General features: G+C 42.2%; 1 protein-coding gene across 15 annotated transcripts in view; it reads left to right on the top strand.

The window, feature by feature from the left end:
- The window catches only part of LOC124011440 (tensin-like), a 335,052-nt gene that overhangs the window by 206,873 nt on the left and 104,181 nt on the right, over positions 1 to 23,998 (top strand). Inside the window, exons 1-2 of one of the 15 annotated variants that reach the window (XM_046324832.1) lie at positions 21,372 to 21,427; positions 21,483 to 21,538. The exons of the other annotated variants lie outside the window; for them this stretch is intronic. The gene's annotated coding sequence lies outside the window, so the exon portion shown is untranslated. Of the gene's footprint in view, positions 1 to 21,371; positions 21,428 to 21,482; positions 21,539 to 23,998 lie in introns of those variants that run through there. 15 annotated transcript variants of the gene reach the window in all.

The raw sequence follows: 23,998 nt of genomic DNA, 5'->3' as shown, positions 1-23,998 counted from the left end.
AGAGTTCCTTTGAGTCTCGCTCTGCTTTCATGTCCCGAGCGGAGTTGTTTTGTGACTGGTCTAGAGGAGAGTTGAGCTGGCGGAGGGAGAGCGGTGGTGTTTTGTGACTGGTCTAGAGGAGAGTTGAGCTGGCGGAGGGAGAGCGGTGGTGTATTGTGACTGGTCTGGAGGAGAGTTGAGCTGGCGGAGGGAGAGCGGAGGTGTTTTGTGACTGGTCTGGAGGAGAGTTGAGCTGGCGGAGGGAGAGCGGTGGTGTTTTGTGACTGGTCTGGAGGAGAGTTGAGCTGGTGGAGGGAGAGCGGTGGTGTTTTGTGACTGGTCTGGAGGAGAGTTGAGCTGGCGGAGGGAGAGCGGTGGTGTTTTGTGACTGGTCTGGAGGAGAGTTGAGCTGGTGGAGGGAGAGCGGTGGTGTTTTGTGACTGGTCTGGAGGAGAGTTGAGCTGGTGGAGGGACAGCGGAGGTGTTTTGTGACTGGTCTGGAGGAGAGTTGAGCTGGCGGAGGGAGAGAGGAGGTGTTTTGTGAATGGTCTAGAGGGGAGTTGAGCTAGCGGAGGGAGAGCGGTGGCTGGTGGAGGGAGAGCGGAGGAGTTTTGTGACTTGTCTAGAGGAGAGTTGAGCTGGCGGAAGGAGAGCGGAGGTGTTTTGTGACTGGTCTGGAGGAGAGTTGAGCGGGCGGAGGGAGAGCGGAGGTGTTTTGTGACTGGTCTGGAGGAGAGTTGAGCTGGCGGAGGGAGAGCGGAGGTGTTTTGTGACTGGTCTGGAGGAGAGTTGAGCTGGCGGAGGGAGAGCGGTGGTGTTTTGTGACTGGTCTGGAGGAGAGTTGAGCTGGTGGAGGGAGAGCGGTGGTGTTTTGTGACTGGTCTGGAGGAGAGTTGAGCTGGTGGAGGGACAGCGGAGGTGTTTTGTGACTGGTCTGGAGGAGAGTTGAGCTGGCGGAGGGAGAGAGGAGGTGTTTTGTGAATGGTCTAGAGGGGAGTTGAGCTAGCGGAGGGAGAGCGGTGGCTGGTGGTGGGAGAGCGTAGGAGTTTTGTGACTGGTCTAGAGGAGAGTTGAGCTGGCGGAAGGAGAGCGGAGGTGTTTTGTGACTGGTCTGGAGGAGAGTTGAGCTGGCGGAGGGAGAGCGGTGGCTGGTGGAGGGAGAGCGGAGGAGTTTTGTGACTGGTCTAGAGGAGAGTTGAGCTGGCGGAAGGAGAGCGGAGGTGTTTTGTGACTGGTCTGGAGGAGAGTTGAGCGGGCGGAGGGAGAGCGGAGGTGTTTTGTGACTGGTCTGGAGGAGAGTTGAGCTGGCGGAGGGAGAGCGGACGTGTTTTGTGACTGGTCTGGAGTAGAGTTGAACTGGCGGAGGGAGAGCGGTGGTGTTTTGTGACTGGTCTGGAGGAGAGTTGAGCTGGTGGAGGGAGAGCGGTGGTGTTTTGTGACTGGTCTGGAGGAGAGTTGAGCTGGCGGAGGGACAGCGGAGGTGTTTTGTGACTGGTCTGGAGGAGAGTTAAGCTGGTGGAGGGAGAGCGGAGGCTGGTGGAGGGAGAGCGGAGGTGTTTTGTGACTGGTCTAGAGGAGAGTTGAGCTGGCGGAGGGAGAGCGGTGGTGTTTTGTGACTGGCCTAGAGGAGAGTTGAGCTAGGGGAGGGGGAGCGGAGGTGTTTTGTGACTGGTCTAGAGGAGAGTTGAGCTGGTGGAGGGAGAGCGGTGGTGTTTTGTGACTGGTCTGGAGGAGAGTTGAGCTGCCGGAAGGAGAGCGGAGGTGTTTTGTGACTGGTCTAGAGGAGAGTTGAGCTGGCGGAAGGAGAGCGGAGGTGTTTTGTGACTGGTCTAGAGGAGAGTTGAGCTGGCGGAAGGAGAGCGGTGGTGTTTTCTGACTGGTCTGGAGGAGAGTTGAGCTGGCGGAGGGAGAGCGGTGGCTGGTGGAGGGAGAGCGGAGGAGTTTTGTGACTGGTCTAGAGGAGAGTTGAGCTGGCGGAGGGAGAGCGGAGGTGTTTTGTGACTGGTCTGGAGGAGAGTTGAGCTGGCGGAGGGAGAGCGGTGGTGTTTTGTGACTGGTCTAGAGGAGAGTTGAGCTGGCGGAGGGAGAGCGGAGGTGTTTTGTGACTGGTCTGGAGGAGAGTTGAGCTGGCGGAGGGAGAGCGGTGGTGTTTTCTGACTGGTCTGGAGGAGAGTTGAGCTGGCGGAGGGAGAGCGGAGGTGTTTTGTGACTGGTCTAGAGGAGAGTTGAGCTGGCGGAGGGAGAGCGGAGGTGTTTTGTGACTGGTCTGGAGGAGAGTTGAGCTGGCGGAGGGAGAGCGGTGGTGTTTTCTGACTGGTCTGGAGGAGAGTTGAGCTGGCGGAGGGAGAGCGGAGGTGTTTTGTGACTGGTCTGGAGGAGAGTTGAGCTGGCGGAGAGAGAGTGGTGGTGTTTTGTGACTGGTCCTGAGGAGAGTTGAGCTGGCGGAGGGAGAGCGGTGGTGTTTTGTGACTGATCTGGAGGAGAGTTGAGCTGGCGGAGGGAGAGCGGTGGTGTTTTGTGACTGGTCTGGAGGAGAGTTGAGCTGGCGGAGGGAGAGCGGAGGTGTTTTGTGACTGGTCTGGAGGAGAGTTGAGCTGGCGGAGGGAGAGCGATGGCTGTGGTTGTGTTTCATCTTTACTGTAACCAGTGGCTGACAGGACGGACAGATCCACCGCTGAAGCTACAGTGTAACGATAGGTCAACCCAAGAGGTGTGTGTGAGTGCGAGGGAGGGATCTGTGTGTATGTTTACCTTTATTTATTTTACCTTTATTTAACTAGGCAAGTCAGTTAAGAACAAATTCTTATTTTCAATGAAGGCCTAGGAACAGTGGGTTGACTGCCTGTTCAGGGGCAGAACGACAGATTTGTACCTTGTCAGCTCGGGGATTTGAACTTGCAACCTTCCGGTTACTAGTGCAACGCTCTAACCACTAGGCTACCCCACATGTGTGTGTTATGTATGTGCCAGACAGATACAGAACTCTACCTTCAGTGATTTTACTCTCTTTTTCTCTGCCTCTCTCCTTTACGTCTCCATCTCTAGAGAACCTCCATTTTCCCCTGTCTTCCTCCCCCCTCCCTGCCCTCCCTCCTCCCTTTGAGGAATTGACTGATGACCACCGTCATTCCCCTTTAACCCTGGGCTAACATGGGGGGGTAGTTATAAGCGGGAGGTCAAAGTGTCGCAGGCCACTAAATCTTCTCTCTGTTCTAGCAGTCAAAACAAGACAGAAGAATCCTGTTTGTTATGGTTGAGCTGTAACACATTTTGGCAGATGGAAAGACATTTCCTAACGTTTACCTGTCCAGGGTGTTATATGGTTGTGAAGCATGAAACAGCAATGAAACATATTGTTTTGTGTCAGTTCAATTTAAATTCGATCAATCTGAGGGACAGAAATAGGTGGCAGTTTCATAAAACCCGTTCTGTGCAAATTCTTTATGACCATAGACGAGCTGCTCAATGTCATTTTCTCCTCCAAACACTTAGACCGAAACACTTACCAATTGACACTGCGAAAGCCCTTCCAATTCAGAATTGCACCTCAGGCATTTTCATTTTCATTGGTCACCATTAGTCCAGAGCAGAAAATTCCCCACCGCTTTCCTCAGCACTCCCAGAAAACCTCTTACCCTGCCAGAACAGCCTTAAATCAATGTTTCCCACCATCTCGTCCTCCAACATTAAGATGCTGTGAGCGAATAATGGCTGTGGACTGACGTCTTTCCAGATAGATCCATTCCTTTGCAAAACGGCTTCTCCTCTCTTCATCCAAATCCATCTCTTTACCTCCTCATTGGACGCCTCGGAGCAGCCAAACTCTGTAACGCCTCCTCATTGGACGCCTCGGAGCAGCCAAACTCTGTAACGCCTCCTCATTGGACGCCTCGGAGCAGCCAAACTCTGTAACGCCTCCTCATTGGACGCCTCGGAGCAGCCAAACTCTGTAACGCCTCCTCATTGGACGCCTCGGAGCAGCCAAACTTCACCAAACCCTCAGGAGACAGACTAGACTAGAGGAACGTTGTGTTATGAACAGCTTCTGGCCCATGATGAGTCAACAGAGGTTGTGAATGTGTATTTGTTGAAGTAGATGCTTTAGAGATGAAACCAGACATTTTCATGTGACGTTTGTTTAATATTCTAACATATATGTGACATTGAATGCAGCTGACTGTGAGAGAACTGTGAAAATACTCCCTCCTCAAAGTGCAGCTAAGTTGGCTTCATTAGTAGTATGTGTTGTAAAGTGTAGCTCCAGTCAGGTTTTAGTGTGTCTGTCTACATGTGTTTAGCTCACACTGGCTTGGATACAGTATGTGTGTGTCTCTGTGTGTCGTTGACATTGTCTTGGCAACCCGGACCCTCTGTGCTTTTGTTCTCTAGTCAACAGAACCATTAGTGGTACTCTGAGTGAAAACATCCCGCTGTCAGTTCTGATTCAACATGAACTCTGAGTGATACCTGGCCATGGACCATCCATAGAGAATCCTACTCCTATTAGTTCTGTCCAACTCCGTTCAACTCAGACATGCAGGCCAGTAATGATGATAACATGCCTGCTTAAGACCTCCAATAGCTGTCCTGCAGAGAGGCGATGCCTTTGTGTGGTCATTATGAAGCTCTCCTCGTTGTGAAACTCCTCATTGGCTTCCACATCAGAGGTTTTCAACCTGCGTCCAACGCTAGCCACAATTGCACATATTATATTCATCTATTTCTTCTGGAGAAAGATATTCAGTGCTTATGAAGGTATGGCTGTGGTTTTGGTTGAATGAGGGATCCATAGAAGGTATGAGAGGTTAGCCGTAGGCAGCACACACACTCACCGCTAACCGTGGTTTAACCATGATCCAATGGATCTTGTGTTCCCACACTAATGTTAATGTTGTGTTAATGTTGTGTTAATGTTATGTTAATGTTGTGCTACTGTTATGTTCAAGTTGTGATAATGTTGTCTTAATGTTGAGTTAATGTTGTGTTAATGTTATGTTTGACAACTGGACGAGCCGGACTGGAGGTGTGTGTATGTATGGCCCTGGAGCATTCTTTCTATGTTATTTCAGGGTTTGTTCCAGACAAAACGACATTGAGACGCTGAACAGATGTTGATGTTACATCATGATGACTGCTACCTTACTGTACCTGTTACTTTGTGAATGTTTGGTTCTCTAAAGGGTTTTCTTAGGATGGAGATGGATGAGGGGGCTTCTGAGTGTGATCGGACATGAGAGGCATGGAGCCCCAACCCTGGTGTGTCCCCACTGACCTCCTGAGAGGGCATGGGGATGGACTTTATACATTACTGAATACAGTTAATTCACTGAATTGGTGACCTCAACCCTGCCTGGAACCTCTCCAGAGTATGTTCCACTGTTAGTTCTTTCAGAGGTACAGTACAACATTATGCTCATGTCTCATGTCATCTGATTTATAGTACATAATGGGCATGGCTAGGGTATACAGTACATAGTGGGCATGGCAAGGGTATACAGTACATCGTGGGTCTAGGCTAGTGTATACAGTACATAGTGGGCATGGCTAGGGTATACAGTACATAGTGGGTTTAGGCTAGGGTATACAGTACATAGTGGGCATGGCAAGGGTATACAGTACATAGTGGGTCTAGGCTAGGGTATACAGTACATAGTGGGTTTAGGCTAGGGTATACAGTACATAGTGGGTTTGGGCTAAGATATACAGTACATAGTGGGCATGACAAGGGTATACAGTACATAGTGGGTCTAGGCTAGGGTATACAGTACATAGTGGGTTTAGGCTAGGGTATACAGTACATAGTGGGTTTAGGCTAGGGTATACAGTACATAGTGGGCATGGCAAGGGTATACAGTACATAGTGGGCATGGCTAGTGTATACAGTACATAGTGGGTCTAGGCTACGGTATACAGTACATAGTGGGTCTAGGCTAGGGTATACAGTACATAATGGGCATGGCTAGGGTATACAGTACATAATGGGCATGGCTAGGGTATACAGTACATAGTGGGTTTAGGCTAGGGTATACAGTACATAGTGGGCATGGCTAGGGTATACAGTACATAGTGGGCATGGCAGGGGAAAACAGTACATAGTGGGCATGGCTAGTGTATACAGTACATAGTGGGTCTAGGCTAGGGTATACAGTACATAGTGGGCATGGCTAGGGTATACAGTACATAGTGGGCATGGCTAGGGTATACAGTACATAGTGGGCATGGCTAGTGTATACAGTACATAGTGGGTTTAGGCTAGGGTATACAGTACATAGTGGGCATGGCAAGGGTATACAGTACATAGTGGGTCTAGGCTAGGGTATACAGTACATAGTGGGCATGGCTAGGGTATACAGTACATAGTGGGCATGGCTAGGGTATACAGTACATAGTGGGCATGGCTAGTGTATACAGTACATAGTGGGTTTAGGCTAGGGTATACAGTACATAGTGGGCATGGCTAGGGTATACAGTATATAGTGAGGTTAGGGTATACAGTATACAGTGTGGCTAGGGTATACAGTATATAGTGAGGTTAGGGTATACAGTACATAGTGGGCATGGCTAGGATATACAGTACATAGTGGGCATGGCTAGTGTATACAGTACATAGTGGTTTTAGGCTAGTGCATACAGTACATAGTGGGCATGGCTAGGGTATACAGTACATAGTGGGCATGGCAAGGGTATACAGTACATAGTGGGCATGGCTAGGGTATACAGTACATAGTGGGTTTAGGCTAGGGTATACAGTACAAAGTGGGTTTAGGCTAGGGTATACAGTACATAGTGGGCATGGCAAGGGTATACAGTACATAGTGGGTTTAGGCTAGGGTATACAGTACATAGTGGGCATGGCTAGGGTATACAGTACATAGTAGGCATGGCTAGGGTATACAGTATATAGTGAGGTTAGGGTATACAGTATACAGTGAGGCTAGGGTATACAGTATATAGTGAGGTTAGGGTATACAGTACATAGTGGGCATGGCTAGGGTATACAGTATATAGTGAGGTTAGGGTATACAGTATACAGTGAGGCTAGGGTATACAGTATATAGTGAGGTTAGGGTATACAGTATACAGTGAGGCTAGGGTATACAGTATATAGTGAGGCTAGGGTATACAGTATATAGTGAGGCTAGTCTATACAGTATATAGTGAGGCTAGGTTTTACAGTATATAGTGATGCTAGTGTATACAGTGAGGCTAGGGTATACAGGATATATTGTGAGGCTAGGGTTTACAGTATATAGTGATGCTAGTGTATAGGGTATACAGTATTTAGTGGGTTTAGGCTAATATATACAGTATGTAGTGAGGCTAGGCTATACAGTATATCGTGTTGGTCTAGGGTATTGTATAGGGTATATAGTGATGCTAGGGTATACAGTATATAGTGGGTCTAGGGTATTGTATACAGTATATAGTGAGGCTAGTGTATACAGTATATAGTGAGGCTAGTGTATACAGTATATAGTGAGGCTAGGGTATACAGTATATAGTGAGGCTAGGGTATACAGTATTTAGTGGGTTAAGCTTGTGTAAATAGTGGGTCTAGGCTATTGTACACAGTATATAGTGAGGCTAGGGTATACAGTATATAGTGGGTCTAGGGTATTGTATACAGTATATAGTGAGGCTAGGGTATACAGTATTTAGTGGGTTAAGCTTGTGTAAATAGTGGGTCTAGGGTATTGTATACAGTACATAGTGAGGCTATTGTATACAGTATATAGTGAGGCTATTGTATACAGTATATAGTTAGGCTAGGGTATATATTACATAGTGGGTCTAGGGTATTGTATACAGTATATAGTGAGGCTATTGTATACAGTATATAGTGAGGCTAGGGTATATATTACAGTGGGTCTAGGGTATACAGTATATAGTGGGTCTAGAGTATGCAGTATATAGTGGGTTTAGGCTAGTGTATACAGTCTATAGTGAGGCTAGGGTATACAGTATATAGTGGGTCTAGGGTATGCAGTATATAGTGGGTTTAGGCTAGTGTATACAGTTTATAGTGAGGCTAGAGTATACAGTATATAGTGAGGCTAGTGTATACAATATATAGTGATGCTAGTGTATACAGTATACAGTGAGGCTAGTGTATACAGTATATAGTGATGCTAGTGTATGCAGTATATAGTGAGGCTAGTGTATACAGTATATAGTGATGCTAGTGTATACAGTATATAGTGATGCTAGTGTATACAGTATGTAGTGAGGCTAGTGTATACAGTATGTGGTGAGGCTAGTGTATACAGTATATAGTGAGGCTAGTGTATACATTATAGAGTGAGGCTCTATATAGTGGGTCTAGGGTATTGTATACAGTATATAGTGAGGCTAGGGTATACAGTATATAGTGAGGCTAGGGTATACAGTATTTAGTGGGTTAAGCTTGTGTATACAGTGAAAATAGTGGGTCTAGGCTATTGTACACAGTTGTACACTTGTGTATACAGTGTAAATAGTGGGTCTAGGCTATTGTACACAGTATATAGTGAGGCTAGGGTATACAGTATATAGTGGGTCTAGGGTATTGTATACAGTATATAGTGAGGCTAGTGTATACAGTATATAGTGAGGCTAGTGTATACAGTATATAGTGAGGCTAGGGTATACAGTATATAGTGGGTCTAGGGTATTGTATACAGTATATAGTGAGGCTAGGGTATACAGTATATAGTGAGACTAGGGTATACAGTATATAGTGGGTCTAGGGTATTGTATACAGTATATAGTGAGGCTATTGTATACAGTATATAGTTAGGCTAGGGTATATATTACATAGTGGGTCTAGGGTATTGTATACAGTAAATAGTGAGGCTATTGTATACAGTATATAGTGAGGCTAGGGTATATATTACATAGTGGGTCTAGGGTATACAGTATATAGGGGGTCTAGAGTATGCAGTATATAGTGGGTTTAGGCTAGTGTATACAGTCTATAGTGAGGCTAGGGTATACAGTATATAGTGGGTCTAGGGTATGCAGTATATAGTGGGTTTAGGCTAGTGTATACAGTTTATAGTGAGGCTAGAGTATACAGTATATAGTGAGGCTAGGGTATACAGTATATAGTGGGTCTAGGGTATTGTATACAGTATATAGTGAGGCTAGTGTATACAGTATATAGTGAGGCTAGTGTATACAGTATATAGTGAGGCTAGGGTATACAGTATATAGTGGGTATAGGGTATTGTATACAGTATATAGTGAGGCTGGGGTATACAGTATATAGTGAGGCTAGGGTATACTGTATATAGTGGGTCTAGGGTATTGTATACAGTATATAGTGAGGCTATTGTATACAGTATATAGTTAGGCTAGGGTATATATTACATAGTGGGTCTAGGGTATTGTATACAGTAAATAGTGAGGCTATTGTATACAGTATATAGTGAGGCTAGGGTATATATTACATAGTGGGTCTAGGGTATACAGTATATAGTGGGTCTAGAGTATGCAGTATATAGTGGGTTTAGGCTAGTGTATACAGTCTATAGTGATGCTAGTGTATGCAGTATATAGTGAGGCTAGTGTATACAGTATATAGTGTTGCTAGTGTATACAGTATATAGTGAGGCTAGGTTATACAGTATGTAGTGAGGCTAGTGTATACAGTATATAGTGAGGCTAGTGTATACAGTATATAGTGAGGCTAGTGTATACATTATAGAGTGAGGCTAGGTTATACAGTATATAGTGAGGCTAGGTTATACAGTATATAGTGAGGCTAGTGTATACAGTATATAGTGAGGCTAGTGTATACAGTATATAGTGAGACTAGTGTATACAGTATATAGTGATGCTAGTGTATACAGTATATAGTGAAGCTAGTGTATACAGTATGTAGTGAGGCTAGGGTATACAGTATATAGTGGGTCTAGGGTATTGTATACAGTATATAGTGAGGCTAGTGTATACAGTATATAGTGAGGCTAGTGTATACAGTATATAGTGAGGCTAGTGTATACAGTATATAGTGAGGCTAGGGTATACAGTATATAGTGAGGCTAGGGTATACATTATTTAGTGGGTTAAGCTTGTGTAAATAGTGGGTCTAGGCTATTGTACACAGTATATAGTGAGGCTAGTGTATACAGTATATAGTGAGGCTAGTGTATACAGTAAATAGTGAGGCTATTGTATACAGTATATAGTGAGGCTAGGGTATATATTACATAGTGGGTCTAGGGTATACAGTATATAGTGGGTCTAGAGTATGCAGTATATAGTGGGTTTAGGCTAGTGTATACAGTCTATAGTGAGGCTAGGGTATACAGTATATAGTGGGTCTAGGGTATGCAGTATATAGTGGGTTTAGGCTAGTGTATACAGTTTATAGTGAGGCTAGAGTATACAGTATATAGTGAGGCTAGGGTATACAGTATATAGTGGGTCTAGGGTATACAGTATATAGTGGGTCTAGGGTATTGTATACAGTATATAGTGAGGCTAGGGTATACAGTATTTAGTGGGTTAAGCTTATGTATACAGTGTAAATAGTGGATCTAGGCTATTGTACACAGTATATAGTGAGGCTAGGGTATACAGTATATAGTGGGTCTAGGGTATGGTATACAGTATATAGTGAGGCTAGTGTATACAGTATATAGTGAGGCTAGTGTATACAGTATATAGTGAGGCTATGGTATACAGTATATAGTGGGTCTAGGGTATTGTATACAGTATATAGTGAGGCTAGGGTATACAGTATATAGTGAGGCTAGGGTATACAGTATATAGTGGGTCTAGGGTATTGTATACAGTATATAGTGAGGCTATTGTATACAGTATATAGTTAGGCTAGGGTATATATTACATAGTGGGTCTAGGGTATTGTATACAGTAAATAGTGAGGCTATTGTATACAGTATATAGTGAGGCTAGGGTATATATTACATAGTGGGTCTAGGGTATACAGTATATAGTGGGTCTAGAGTATGCAGTATATAGTGGGTTTAGGCTAGTGTATACAGTCTATAGTGATGCTGGTGTATACAGTATATAGTGAGGCTAGTGTTTACAGTATATAGTGATGCTAGTGTATGCAGTATATAGTGAGGCTAGTGTATACAGTATATAGTGATGCTAGTGTATACAGTATATAGTGATGCTAGTGTATACAGTATGTAGTGAGGCTAGTGTATACAGTATATAGTGAGGCTAGTGTATACAGTATATAGTGAGGCTAGTGTATACATTATAGAGTGAGGCTAGGTTATACAGTATATAGTGAGGCTAGGTTATACAGTATATAGTGAGGCTAGTGTATACAGTATATAGTGAGGCTAGTGTATACAGTATATAGTGAGACTAGTGTATACAGTATATAGTGATGCTAGTGTATACAGTATATAGTGAGGCTAGTGTATACAGTATGTAGTGAGGCTAGGGTATACAGTATTTAGTGGGTCTAGGGTATTGTATACAGTATATAGTGAGGCTAGTGTATACAGTATATAGTGAGGCTAGTGTATACAGTATATAGTGAGGCTAGTGTATACAGTATATAGTGAGGCTAGGGTATACAGTATATAGTGAGGCTAGGGTATACAGTATTTAGTGGTTTAAGCTTGTGTAAATAGTGGGTCTAGGCTATTGTACACAGTATATAGTGAGGCTAGGGTATACAGTATATAGTGGGTCTAGGGTATTGTATACAGTATATAGTGAGGCTAGTGTATACAGTATATAGTGAGGCTAGTGTATACAGTATATAGTGAGGCTAGTGTATGCAGTATATAGTGAGGCTAGTGTATACAGTATATAGTGAGGCTAGGGTATACAGTATATAGTGAGGCTAGGGTATACATTATTTAGTGGGTTAAGCTTGTGTAAATAGTGGGTCTAGGCTATTGTACACAGTATATAGTGAGGCTAGGGTATACAGTATATAGTGGGTCTAGGGTATACAGTATATAGTGGGTCTAGGGTATTGTATACAGTATATAGTGAGGCTAGGGTATACAGTATATAGTGAGGCTAGGGTATACAGTATTTAGTGGGTTAAGCTTGTGTATACAGTGTAGATAGTGGGTCTAGGCTATTGTATACAGTATATAGTGAGGCTAGGGTATACAGTATATAGTGGGTCTAGGGTATTGTATACAGTATATAGTGAGGCTATTGTATACAGTATATAGTTAGGCTAGGGTATATATTACATAGTGGGTCTAGGGTATTGTATACAGTATATAGTGAGGCTAGGGTATACAGTATATAGTGAGGCTAGGGTATACAATATTTAGTGGGTTAAGCTTGTGTATACAGTGTAAATAGTGGGTCTAGGCTATTGTACACAGTATATAGTGAGGCTAGTGTATACAGTATATAGTGAGGCTAGTGTATACAGTATATAGTGAGGCTAGTGTATACAGTATATAGTGAGGCTAGTGTATACAGTATATAGTGGGTCTAGGGTATTGTATACAGTATATAGTGAGGCTAGGGTATACAGTATATAGTGAGGCTAGGGTATACAGTATATAGTGGGTCTAGGGTATTGTATACAGTATATAGTGAGGCTATTGTATACAGTATATAGTTAGGCTAGGGTATATATTACATAGTGGGTCTAGGGTATTGTATACAGTAAATAGTGAGGCTATTGTATACAGTATATAGTGAGGCTAGGGTATATATTACATAGTGGGTCTAGGGTATACAGTATATAGTGGGTCTAGAGTATGCAGTATATAGTGGGTTTAGGCTAGTGTATACAGTCTATAGTGATGCTGGTGTATACAGTATATAGTGAGGCTAGTGTTTACAGTATATAGTGATGCTAGTGTATGCAGTATATAGTGAGGCTAGTGTATACAGTATATAGTGATGCTAGTGTATACAGTATATAGTGAGGCTAGTGTATACAGTATGTAGTGAGGCTAGGGTATACACTATTTAGTGGGTCTAGGGTATTGTATACAGTATATAGTGAGGCTAGTGTATACAGTATATAGTGAGGCTAGTGTATACAGTATATAGTGAGGCTAGTGTATACAGTATATAGTGAGGCTAGGGTATACAGTATATAGTGAGGCTAGGGTATACAGTATTTAGTGGTTTAAGCTTGTGTAAATAGTGGGTCTAGGCTATTGTACACAGTATATAGTGAGGCTAGGGTATACAGTATATAGTGGGTCTAGGGTATTGTATACAGTATATAGTGAGGCTAGTGTATACAGTATATAGTGAGGCTAGTGTATACAGTATATAGTGAGGCTAGTGTATGCAGTATATAGTGAGGCTAGTGTATACAGTATATAGTGAGGCTAGGGTATACAGTATATTGTGAGGCTAGGGTATACATTATTTAGTGGGTTAAGCTTGTGTAAATAGTGGGTCTAGGCTATTGTACACAGGATATAGTGAGGCTAGGGTATACAGTATATAGTGGGTCTAGGGTATACAGTATATAGTGGGTCTAGGGTATTGTATACAGTATATAGTGAGGCTAGGGTATACAGTATATAGTGAGGCTAGGGTATACAGTATTTAGTGGGTTAAGCTTGTGTATACAGTGTAAATAGTGGGTCTAGGCTATTGTATACAGTATATAGTGAGGCTAGGGTATACAGTATATAGTGGGTCTAGGGTATTGTATACAGTATATAGTGAGGCTATTGTATACAGTATATAGTTAGGCTAGGGTATATATTACATAGTGGGTCTAGGGTATTGTATACAGTAAATAGTGAGGCTATTGTATACAGTATATAGTGAGGCTAGGGTATATATTACATAGTGGGTCTAGGGTATACAGTATATAGTGGGTCTAGTGTATGCAGTATATAGTGGGTTTAGGCTAGTGTATACAGTTTATAGTGAGGCTAGAGTATACAGTATATAGTGAGGCTAGTGTATACAATATATAGTGATGCTAGTGTATACAGTATACAGTGAGGCTAGGGTATACAGTATGTAGTGAGGCTAGGGTATACAATATATAGTGAGGCTAGTGTATACAGTATATAGTGAGGCTGTTGTATACAGTATATAGTGAGGCTAGGGTATACAGTATATAGTGAGGCTAGTGTATACAGTATATAGTACGGCTAGTGTATACAGTATATAGTGATGCTAGTGTATACAGTATATAGTGAGGCTAGGGTATACAGTAGATAGTGATGCTGGTGTATACAGTATATAGTGAGGCTAGTGTATACAGTATATAGTGATGCTAGTGTATGCAGTATATAGTGAGGCTAGTGTATACAGTATATAGTGATGCTAGTGTATACAGTATATAGTGATGCTAGTGTATACAGTATGTAGTGAGGCTAGTGTATACAGTATATAGTGATGCTAGTGTATACAGTATATAGTGATGCTAGTGTATACAGTATATAGTGAGGCTAGTGTATACAGTATATAGTGAGGCTAGTGTATACAGTATATAGTGATGCTAGTGTATACAGTATATAGTGAGGCTAGTGTATGCAGTATACAGTATATAGTGAGGCTAGTGTATACAGTATATAGTGATGCTGGTGTATACAGTATATAGTGAGGCTAGGGTATATAGTATATAGTGAGGCTAGTGTATGCAGTATACAGTATATAGTGAGGCTAGTGTATACAGTATATAGTGAGGCTAGGGTATACAGTATATAGTGGGTCTAGGGTATACAGTATATAGTGGGTCTAGGGTATTGTATACAGTATATAGTGAGGCTAGGGTATACAGTATATAGTGAGGCTAGGGTATACAGTATTTAGTGGGTTAAGCTTGTGTATACAGTGTAAATAGTGGGTCTAGGCTATTGTATACAGTATATAGTGAGGCTAGGGTATACAGTATATAGTGGGTCTAGGGTATTGTATACAGTATATAGTGAGGCTATTGTATACAGTATATAGTTAGGCTAGGGTATATATTACATAGTGGGTCTAGGGTATTGTATACAGTATATAGTGAGGCTAGGGTATACAGTATATAGTGAGGCTAGGGTATACAATATTTAGTGGGTTAAGCTTGTGTATACAGTGTAAATAGTGGGTCTAGGCTATTGTACACAGTATATAGTGAGGCTAGTGTATACAGTATATAGTGAGGCTAGTGTATACAGTATATAGTGAGGCTAGTGTATACAGTATATAGTGAGGCTATGGTATACAGTATATAGTGGGTCTAGGGTATTGTATACAGTATATAGTGAGGCTAGGGTATACAGTATATAGTGAGGCTAGGGTATACAGTATATAGTGGGTCTAGGGTATTGTATACAGTATATAGTGAGGCTATTGTATACAGTATATAGTTAGGCTAGGGTATATATTACATAGTGGGTCTAGGGTATTGTATACAGTAAATAGTGAGGCTATTGTATACAGTATATAGTGAGGCTAGGGTATATATTACATAGTGGGTCTAGGGTATACAGTATATAGTGGGTCTAGAGTATGCAGTATATAGTGGGTTTAGGCTAGTGTATACAGTCTATAGTGATGCTGGTGTATACAGTATATAGTGAGGCTAGTGTTTACAGTATATAGTGATGCTAGTGTATGCAGTATATAGTGAGGCTAGTGTATACAGTATATAGTGATGCTAGTGTATACAGTATATAGTGAGGCTAGTGTATACAGTATGTAGTGAGGCTAGGGTATACAGTATTTAGTGGGTCTAGGGTATTGTATACAGTATATAGTGAGGCTAGTGTATACAGTATATAGTGAGGCTAGTGTATACAGTATATAGTGAGGCTAGTGTATACAGTATATAGTGAGGCTAGGGTATACAGTATATAGTGAGGCTAGGGTATACAGTATTTAGTGGTTTAAGCTTGTGTAAATAGTGGGTCTAGGCTATTGTACACAGTATATAGTGAGGCTAGGGTATACAGTATATAGTGGGTCTAGGGTATTGTATACAGTATATAGTGAGGCTAGTGTATACAGTATATAGTGAGGCTAGTGTATACAGTATATAGTGAGGCTAGTGTATGCAGTATATAGTGAGGCTAGTGTATACAGTATATAGTGAGGCTAGGGTATACAGTATATAGTGAGGCTAGGGTATACATTATTTAGTGGGTTAAGCTTGTGTAAATAGTGGGTCTAGGCTATTGTACACAGGATATAGTGAGGCTAGGGTATACAGTATATAGTGGGTCTAGGGTATACAGTATATAGTGGGTCTAGAGTATTGTATACAGTATATAGTGAGGCTAGGGTATACAGTATATAGTGAGGCTAGGGTATACAGTATTTAGTGGGTTAAGCTTGTGTATACAGTGTAAATAGTGGGTCTAGGCTATTGTATACAGTATATAGTGAGGCTAGGGTATACAGTATATAGTGGGTCTAGGGTATTGTATACAGTATATAGTGAGGCTATTGTATACAGTATATAGTTAGGCTAGGGTATATATTACATAGTGGGTCTAGGGTATTGTATACAGTAAATAGTGAGGCTATTGTATACAGTATATAGTGAGGCTAGGGTATATATTACATAGTGGGTCTAGGGTATACAGTATATAGTGGGTCTAGTGTATGCAGTATATAGTGGGTTTAGGCTAGTGTATACAGTTTATAGTGAGGCTAGAGTATACAGTATATAGTGAGGCTAGTGTATACAATATATAGTGATGCTAGTGTATACAGTATACAGTGAGGCTAGGGTATACAGTATGTAGTGAGGCTAGGGTATACAATATATAGTGAGGCTAGTGTATACAGTATATAGTGAGGCTGTTGTATACAGTATATAGTGAGGCTAGGGTATACAGTATATAGTGAGGCTAGTGTATACAGTATATAGTACGGCTAGTGTATACAGTATATAGTGATGCTAGTGTATACAGTATATAGTGAGGCTAGGGTATACAGTAGATAGTGATGCTGGTGTATACAGTATATAGTGAGGCTAGTGTATACAGTATATAGTGATGCTAGTGTATGCAGTATATAGTGAGGCTAGTGTATACAGTATATAGTGATGCTAGTGTATACAGTATATAGTGATGCTAGTGTATACAGTATGTAGTGAGGCTAGTGTATACAGTATATAGTGATGCTAGTGTATACAGTATATAGTGATGCTAGTGTATACAGTATATAGTGAGGCTAGTGTATACAGTATATAGTGAGGCTAGTGTATACAGTATATAGTGATGCTAGTGTATACAGTATATAGTGAGGCTAGTGTATGCAGTATACAGTATATAGTGAGGCTAGTGTATACAGTATATAGTGATGCTGGTGTATACAGTATATAGTGAGGCTAGGGTATACATTATATAGTGAGGCTAGTGTATGCAGTATACAGTATATAGTGAGGCTAGTGTATACAGTATATAGTGAGGCTAGTGTATACAGTATATAGTGAGGCTAGGTTATACAGTATATAGTGAGGCTAGGTTATACAGTATATAGTGAGGCTAGTGTATACAGTATATAGTGATGCTAGTGTATACAGTATATAGTGAGGCTAGTGTATACAGTATATAGTGAGGCTAGTGTATACAGTATGTAGTGAGGCTAGGGTATACAGTATTTAGTGGGTCTAGGGTATTGTATACAGTATATAGTGAGGCTAGTGTATACAGTATATAGTGAGGCTAGTGTATACAGTATATAGTGAGGCTAGTGTATACAGTATATAGTGAGGCTAGGGTATACAGTATATAGTGAGGCTAGGGTATACAGTATTTAGTGGTTTAAGCTTGTGTAAATAGTGGGTCTAGGCTATTGTACACAGTATATAGTGAGGCTAGGGTATACAGTATATAGTGGGTCTAGGGTATTGTATACAGTATATAGTGAGGCTAGTGTATACAGTATATAGTGAGGCTAGTGTATACAGTATATAGTGAGGCTAGTGTATACAGTATATAGTGAGGCTAGGGTATACAGTATATAGTGAGGCTAGGGTATACATTATTTAGTGGGTTAAGCTTGTGTAAATAGTGGGTCTAGGCTATTGTACACAGTATATAGTGAGGCTAGGGTATACAGTATATAGTGGGTCTAGGGTATACAGTATATAGTGGGTCTAGGGTATTGTATACAGTATATAGTGAGGCTAGGGTATACAGTATATAGTGAGGCTAGGGTATACAGTATTTAGTGGGTTAAGCTTGTGTATACAGTGTAAATAGTGGGTCTAGGCTATTGTATACAGTATATAGTGAGGCTAGGGTATACAGTATATAGTGGGTCTAGGGTATTGTATACAGTATATAGTGAGGCTAGGGTATACAGTATATAGTGAGGCTAGGGTATACAGTATTTAGTGGGTTAAGCTTGTGTATACAGTGTAAATAGTGGGTCTAGGCTATTGTATACAGTATATAGTGAGGCTAGGGTATACAGTATATAGTGGGTCTAGGGTATTGTATACAGTATATAGTGAGGCTATTTTATACAGTATATAGTTAGGCTAGGGTATATATTACATAGTGGGTCTAGGGTATTGTATACAGTAAATAGTGAGGCTATTGTATACAGTATATAGTGAGGCTAGGGTATATATTACATAGTGGGTCTAGGGTATACAGTATATAGTGGGTCTAGTGTATGCAGTATATAGTGGGTTTAGGCTAGTGTATACAGTTTATAGTGAGGCTAGAGTATACAGTATATAGTGAGGCTAGTGTATACAGTATACAGTGAGGCTAGGGTATACAGTATGTAGTGAGGCTAGGGTATACAATATATAGTGAGGCTAGTGTATACAGTATATAGTGAGGCTGTTGTATACAGTATATAGTGAGGCTAGGGTATACAGTATATAGTGAGGCTAGTGTATACAGTATATAGTATGGCTAGTGTATACAGTATATAGTGATGCTAGTGTATACAGTATATAGTGATGCTAGTGTATGCAGTATATAGTGAGGCTAGTGTATACAGTATATAGTGATGCTAGTGTATACAGTATATAGCGATGCTAGTGTATGCAGTATACAGTATATAGTGAGGCTAGTGTATGCAGTATACAATATATAGTGAGGCTAGTGTATACAGTATATAGTGAGGCCAGTGTATGCAGTATACAGTATATAGTGATGCTAGTGTATACAGTATATAGTGAGGCTAGTGTATGCAGTATACAGTATATAGTGAGGCTAGTGTATGCAGTATACAGTATATAGTGATGCTAGTGTATACAGTATGTAGTGAGGCTAGTGTATACAGTATATAGTGAGGCTAGTGTATACAGTATATAGTGAGGCTAGTGTATGCAGTATACAGTATATAGTGAGGCTAGTGTATACAGTATATAGTGATGCTGGTGTATACAGTATATAGTGAGGCTAGGGTATACAGTATATAGTGAGGCTAGTGTATGCAGTATACAGTATATAGTGAGGCTAGTGTATACAGTATATAGTGATGCTGGTGTATACAGTATATAGTGAGGCTAGGTTATACATTATAGAGTGAGGCTAGGTTATACAGTATATAGTGAGGCTAGGTTATACAGTATATAGTGAGGCTAGTGTATACAGTATATAGTGAGGCTAGGGTATACAGTATATAGTGAGGCTAGTGTATACATTATAGAGTGAGGCTAGGTTATACAGTATATAGTGAGGCTAGGTTATACAGTATATAGTGAGGCTAGTGTATACAGTATATAGTGAGGCTAGGGTATACAGTATATAGTGAGGCTAGTGTATACAGTATATAGTGAGGCTAGGGTATTCAGTATATAGTGAGGCTAGTGTATACAGTATATAGTGAGGCTAGTGTATACAGTATATAGTAAGGCTAGTGTATACAGTATATAGTGAGACTAGTGTATACAGTATGTAGTGAGGCTAGTGTATACAGTATATAGTGATGCTAGTGTATACAGTATATAGTGAGGCTAGTGTATACAGTATATAGTGAGACTAGTGTATACAGTATGTAGTGATGCTAGTGTATACAGTATATAGTGAGGCTAGTGTATGCAGTATATAGTGAGGCTAGTGTATACAGTATGTAGTGATGCTAGTGTATACAGTATATAGTGAGGCTAGGGTATACAGTATATAGTGAGGCTAGTGTATACAGTATATAGTGATGCTAGTGTATACAGTATATAGTGAGGCTAGTGTATACAGTATATAGTGAGACTAGTGTATACAGTATATAGTGATGCTAGTGTATACAGTATATAGTGAGGCTAGGGTATACAGTATATAGTGAGGCTAGTGTATACAGTATATAGTGAGACTAGTGTATACAGTATATAGTGAGGCTAGTGTATACAGTATGTAGTGAGGCTAGGGTATACAGTATATAGTGAGGCTAGTGTATACAGTATGTAGTGAGGCTAGGTTATACAGTAGAAAGCCAGGAAAACCTCTGTACAGTCTGTAGATACTATTGATGTACACTTCTTGCAGCCCCAAAGCCAAGGGAGGTTGTTTTCCTAAGTAGCCTGGTAAAGTAGCGTCTAGCGGGAACGAGTGAGAAGGTCGTTAGCTCAATCAAGTTCTCGCCATGACGTCTGGCTTTGCAGATGGGTTTTTATGGCGTGGAAATGGAAAAGCTTGCCTTTAAGCGGTTTGTGTTTGGCTACGGTCAAGTAGTGTTGATGGACGTCTATAGAACTGGAAACAGTTGGCTGGGGAAGTGTCGTCATGTTGGAAATACAGCCGCTTGATATTCTCCTGGCAGCATGCTAGTCGTCATTCATCATAGGTTTTCCTACTGTGTTACTGCTATGGTTTAACTTTCCCTCCGTCTCTCTGCAACCGCAAGGCCTTATTTTACCATTACCAAAGAACTGCCAGTAATACACAGATATCCAGAGGAATACATTACACGCTCGATGTCGTGTCGAAATGTCCAACATGGTTGTCACAATACCAAGTCCAACTCTCCGTCACAATACCCAACATATTTGTTTGCCATTCAAATCAAATAGAAGCCTGGTTAGCTCTATAACTCCATCTGAAGTACTGTTCGGCTTGACGTCCTTATTTGGCCTCTTAGAACCTGAAGTATTTATTTGCCCAGGCAGACTGCCACTACTACTGCAGTTTCTCTTGTGTGGGCAGGCGAAGGCTTCAGGTATCCCAAATGTGGTTCGATCGGCAAGATTATTTTTCATGGGAGCCAATGAAAAGATATTTCTCCCTGACGACATCTCCACCCATACTCACCATTTAGAAGTAGCGTGACGTTTCCCCTAGATGTTGCCTGGATACCCTTTTACATCGCTCTGTCCAACTGATGTTTCTTCTCCGCCATGTGCCTGGATTGGCCTCTCTCCCCGATGATTTCTAGAATGCAAATACATTCTGAATGTTCTGATTGGTTTGAGAAACCGATGGGTTGGGCCAGAGCTGGCCTACATGATGACGTTATCAACTTTGATTTGTTAGAGACAATCCAATCGCGTATGAAGTTGTTTTGTACAACTCCCTTCATTTGGAAGTCACAGGAACAACTTCAAGGATGGCAGTTTCCGATTGAATGTATAAAGCGATCGATAGTCGCTCTGGATAAGAGCGTCTGCTAAATGACTTAAATGTAAATGTAAATGATAGAGCAGCGGAATTAAATTCAGGTTGAGTTGTCAGGCAACCCTAGATGCTGATCTGAGGTCAGTTTTCTGTTTCTCTCCCTAATGCTTCTGGTTAGGCTTTGTCAGAATGTATACTGATCCTAGATCAGTGCCTAACTACAACTTCTAACAGAATCTGTCATCGTCATAGTTGTTCTGTCTGTGTGGTATTTAGTGGCTATTAATAATTCTGAAGTATAGAAGCAGCCAAGTATGCTGTCTTTTAGCACTGTGTTGTACGGAGCTGAATCTTTTAGCACTGTGTTGTACGGAGCTGAATGTCTTAGCCCTGTGTTGTATGGAGCTGAATCTCTCTTAGCACTGTGTTGTATGGAGCTGAATCTCTCTTAACACTGTGTTGTATGGAGCTGAATCTCTCTTAGCACTGTGTTGTATGGAGCTGAAACTCTCTTAGCACTGTGTTGTATGGAGCTGAATCTCTCTTAGCACTGTGTTGTGTGGAGCTGAATCTCTCTTAGCACTGTGTTGGATGGAGCTGAAACTCTCTTAGCACTGTGCTGTATGGAGCTGAATCTCTCTTAGCACTGTGCTGTATGGAGCTGAATCTCTCTTAGCACTGTGTTGGATGGAGCTGAAACTCTCTTAGCACTGTGCTGTATGGAGCTGAATCTCTCTTAGCACTGTGTTGTATGGAGCTGAATCTCTCTTAGCACTGTGTTGGATGGAGCTGAAACTCTCTTAGCACTGTGCTGTATGGAGCTGAAAGCTAAATGTTTTCTTGGCGTACAGTACGCTGGAAGGCTGCTTGTTCCAACCTGTTGTAAGCCCACGCGTCTGGGTGGTGGGAATTTATACATTCCTTCACTTTTTTTCATAGCAATCAGAATCCAAGCTTGGTTTTGCACAGGGAAAATGGATTTGAGTCAGGCAGTATACTGCCAGCTTGTCTACCCTATATTATACACCCAGATAGTTGGAGTTGTGTTCTTTGGGAGAGGAAGCCACTTGTGATTCAGCCAGATCTCTGCTAGGAGTGTGGATATACTGTGCTGTGGGTCCTAAGCCCGGTATATCCACATTAGTTCAGTCTGAGTGGGTCCTAAGCCCGGTATATCCACATTAGTTCAGTCTGAGTGGGTCCTAAGCCCGGTATATCCACATTAGTCCAGTCTGAGTGGGTCCTAAGCCCGGTATATCCACATTAGTCCAGTCTGAGTGGGTCCTAAGCCCGGTATATCCACATTAGTCCAGTCTGAGTGGGTCCTAAGCCCGGTATATCCACATTAGTCCAGTCTGAGTGGGTCCTAAGCCCAGTAGATCCATATTAGTCCAGTCTGAGTGGGTCCTAAGCCCAGTAGATCCATATTAGTCCAGTGTGAGTGGGTCCTAAGCCCAGTAGATCCATATTAGTCCAGTCTGAGTGGGTCCGAAGCCCAGTAGATCCATATTAGTCCAGTCTGAGTGGGTCCTAAGCCCAGTAGATCCATATTAGTCCAGTCTGAGTGGGTCCTAAGCCCAGTAGATCCATATTAGTCCAGTCTGGGACTCTGATTCCACCTTCCATATATGGATGTATCTGCTTGGGTATTGTTCACTAGGTTCCATAGCGATGTCGTAAGAATGCACTATGAGGCTAAATTGAGGAGATGACGCAGATTAGCTTTGAGTTGGTGTGAATGTTTTTTTGGTTTTATCTGTTTGTCTCTCGAGCTGTCAGGCTGTTTTTGTCTGTCTGTCTGTCTGTCTGTCTGTCTGTCTGTCTGTCTGTCTGTCTGTCTGTCTGTCTGTCTGTCTGTCTGTCTGTCTGTCTGTCTGTCTGTCTGTCTGTCTGTCTGTCTGTCTGTCTGTCTGTCTGTCTGTCTGTCTGTCTGTCTGTCTGTCTGTCTGTCTGTCTGTCTGTCTGTCTGTCTGTCTGTCTGTCTGTCTGTCTGTTTTTACCACCATATCTGTATGTATGCATGTCTGTCTGTACAGTATGTCTGTCTCTTTATCTATTTTGGTCCTTTCTTCTCTCTCTTCATCTCTCAGTCTGTCTTTTTTAATATGCCTGTCCGTCTCTGATAAAACCTACGCCTGTGCACTTTCCGAGCCCTGACCTTTTAGAGAGGACGCCACATCTCCTTCACTGGGATGTCTGGAGGCCTGAGTACCACAGTGCTGAGCCACATCTCCTTCACTGGGATGTTTGGAGGCCTGAGTACCACAGTGCTGAGCCACATCTCCTTCACTGGGATGTCTGGAGGCCTGGGTACCACAGTGCTCAGCCACATCTCCTTCACTGGAATGGCTGAAGGCCTGAGGACCACAGTGCTGAGCCACATCTCCTTCACTGGGATGTCTGGATGCCTGAGTACCACAGTGCTGAGCCACATCTCCTTCACTGGGATGTCTGGAGGCCTGGGTACCACAGTGCTGAGCCACATCTCCTTCACTGGAATGGCTGAAGGCCTGAGGACCACAGTGCTGAGCCACATCTCCTTCACTGGGATGTCTGGAGGCCTGAGTACCACAGTGCTGAGCCACATCTCCTTCACTGGA

The sequence above is a fragment of the Oncorhynchus gorbuscha genome, linkage group LG23 (assembly GCF_021184085.1).
Source record: "Oncorhynchus gorbuscha isolate QuinsamMale2020 ecotype Even-year linkage group LG23, OgorEven_v1.0, whole genome shotgun sequence".
In the NCBI taxonomy this organism is placed as follows: Eukaryota; Metazoa; Chordata; class Actinopteri; order Salmoniformes; family Salmonidae; genus Oncorhynchus; species Oncorhynchus gorbuscha.
Note: the sequence above shows the minus strand (reverse complement) of the source record. Positions and strands in the feature narration are given on the sequence as shown.